Source organism: Notamacropus eugenii, chromosome 4 (assembly GCF_028372415.1).
Source record: "Notamacropus eugenii isolate mMacEug1 chromosome 4, mMacEug1.pri_v2, whole genome shotgun sequence".
Classification (NCBI taxonomy): domain Eukaryota; kingdom Metazoa; phylum Chordata; class Mammalia; order Diprotodontia; family Macropodidae; genus Notamacropus; species Notamacropus eugenii.
In genome coordinates, this window is record NC_092875.1 from 396583390 (window position 1) to 396586541 (window position 3152).

Here is a 3152-nt window from a genome sequence, read left to right on the forward strand (position 1 = left end):
ATTTCATCTTATTTTTCATTGATGTCTTTTGTTTTCATATCATATCCTTTTTCTGAATTTATTTTCCTCTCCACCATCCCCAGTAAGACAGACTTTAGTTAAGAAGGGAAAAAATGTAGTTCAGCAAGATTGCCCAATACGTAGCCTGTGTCTGAAACTATATACAATAATTTTCTCCCCATAGTCCCCTATCTCTGCAATGAAGGAAAGCAGGTGCATTTTCTTTCCCTTTTAAGTGATCCATTACTTCTCCTTTTCTTTTTTCTTCTTTTTTCTTCTTCTTCTTCTTTGATTCATATGAACACACAGTCATTAAAATACAAACCAATTTAGCAATAAAAATAAGCTTGAGAGATAAATTATACATTTAAAGGAGTCAATATTTTAAGTGTTATCCTCATTTTATAAATGAGAAAATTGAGGCTTAGTTGATAATCCATGTCTCCCCGCTTGGGAAGGGATAAAGCAGGTTATAGTGATGACATGAGTTTCAATCCTACCTCTGACTCTTGTCTATGTTGTGACCTTGGACAAGTCAATCAACCTTTCTGAGATTGAGTTTTCTCATTTGTCAAATGAAAATAACAGTATTTGAAATATTTACCTGCCAGAGTTGTGATAAAATTGCTTTGCAAACCTTAAAAATCTACTGAATTTTGAATTATTTTTTTCTTAGTAGTATAGCTGCAATTGGAATCCTTATATTGGAACCCCTCAGCCAGGTTTCCCTCCCCTCCCCCAGAATATGATGTTGCCTCTATCTAAAAAGTTGAATGTCCTTGGAGCATAATTGAGTTGTTGAAGGTGCTAGAGGTTGGTGCTATTATTATGTCTATTACATAGTTGAGAAAACTGAGGCAAACAGAGGTTAAGTGACTTGCTCAGGGTCATAGAACCAGTGAGAATTTGAGGCTGGATTTGAATTTAGGTTTAGTGCTCCATCTAGGTAGGAGAGGCAATAACTAAGGACAGTACAAAACTATATAGATACACACATATGTTTCGCATACATGTGTACAAATGTATATGTAAATACACATAAAGTAGATGGAAAATAATCTTAGAAAGTTTGAGGAGGTGGGGAAAAGTTCACTTGCAGAAAGAAATGTTTGAGCTGAGTCTTGAAGCAAGCCAGGAACTGTATGGGGAATAGTTGGTCTTCTTTGCAGGTAGCAAGGAGGGATTGTGCCAATCACTTCTGAATCAGAGATTAGTGCTTTTGAGATATCACCTGTATTCAAAGTCTCAGAGTACTTGGAAACTGAGTCATAAGTTGTTGCCTCAACTCCAGAAGCAACTGTCCATGGATATGAGAGTTATGTACAATAGGATGACGAGCTGAAAATCAGGTTTTTAAACTTGCCTCTTCTACTCATTAGCTCTGAGAGACCTTGGACAACTCCCTGGCACAGTGTAAGCACTTAATAAATGATTATTTATTTATTGATCGTTACATTACATTGCCTCATATCAACAGCCAATTACTTTTAAAGCCTAGAATAGAAGGTCCACATATAATGAGACTTGGAATGTACCTCTGTAGCTCAGATTACAGTGAACAGAGGGGCCCCAGTTAGGAGGAAATTGCTGAACATTTAACTTTCTCCTCCAGAGTCATTAGATTAAGTGGCTAGATATTCATTTTTCTTTCTTTCTTAGTTTCTTTCTTTCTTTTTCTCTTCTTTTTCTTTCTCTCTCTCCTTCCTTCCTTCCTTCCTTCCTTCCTTCCTTCCTTCCTTCCTTCCTTCCTTCCTTCCTTCCTTCCTTCCTTCCTTCCTTCCTTCCTTCTTTATTTCCTAAAACCTTAAACCCAGTTCAGTCTGATGCCCATAGATTGGACCACATTAGGTTCCTGCCCAAGCTCCACTTAATGACTTGTTTTTTGGACCCTCCTAGCTTAGAGTCAGTCTCAATGGTAAGTGTTTCTCTTTGGAACAGCAATGCTGAGGGTTTTGCCCTCCAACCTGGATTGTTTATTTTTTTTTTCTAATTAAAGGGGCCATCCCTTGACTACTTCTGAAAGAGACTCATTTGCCGAATAGATATTATCTCAATCTAAGTGATGACCTGGAAAGGCCTTAACCTAAAAGGGCCAGGGTCTCCCACTGCATCCTGGGCCATCTCCAGTTATCCTGATGAATATCTGGTCACTGGATCCAGATGGCTCTGGAGGAGAAAGTGAGGCTGGCAACCTTACACAACTTCCCCTCATTCAAATCAAAGTCAGTTGCAAATGATGTCATCATTTCCCTGATGTCATAGTCCTCTTCAAAAACAAAAGACGCACAACTAGATTTGGGACCAGTTGAAATTCAGGCTTTAACATTTATTAGCTGTATGATCGTGGGCAAATCAAAAACTCTGTGAGTTAAGTTTCTATTTTCTCAGTGTAAAATGGGTCCACTTGCACTATCTGCATCATGAGTTATTTTTAGGGAAACTACTTTGTAAACCAAGAAGGGCTTTATACATGTGAGTTACTAATTAAGCGATGAGCAAAAATATTGTGGCATAGTAAATAGAGTAAAGGACAGGATGATCTGGTTGCAAATTCTACCTCTGATAATTTCTAGATCTGACACCAAGCATGTGACTTCATTTCTCTCAACTTGTTTCATGAAGTTCATATTAATCTTCTTTTAAGTGTTGCTTTATAATTTATTCGTTTTCAATTTTCTGTAATCACTTCCATAAATCTTGGATTTTCTCCCCCTCTTTTCCTCCCTCTCTCCCCTCTCTCTCCCCAAACTGGTGTGCAATCTTATTTGGGTTCTACACATACATCTTATTAAATAAATTTTCATCTTAGTTATGCTGCATATAAGAAATAAAATGAATGAGAGAAACCATGAGAAAAACCAAACCCAAACAAAACATAATGCAGGAGAATATATTCTGCTTTATTCTGTGATCCAGTTGCATATTTCTTTCTCTGGATGTGGAAGGCATTTCACCTCAAGAGTCCATTGGGAATGTTTTAGGTCATTGCATTGTTGTGAAAGGCTAGGTCTACCAGAAAATTTCTTCACACACTTTTGTTGTTACTGTGTACAACGTTCTCCTGGTTCTGCTCCTTTCACTCAGCATCAGTTCATGTAAGTCCTTTCAGGCCTCTCTGAAGTCTTCCTGTTCATCATTTCTTGTAGCAAAAT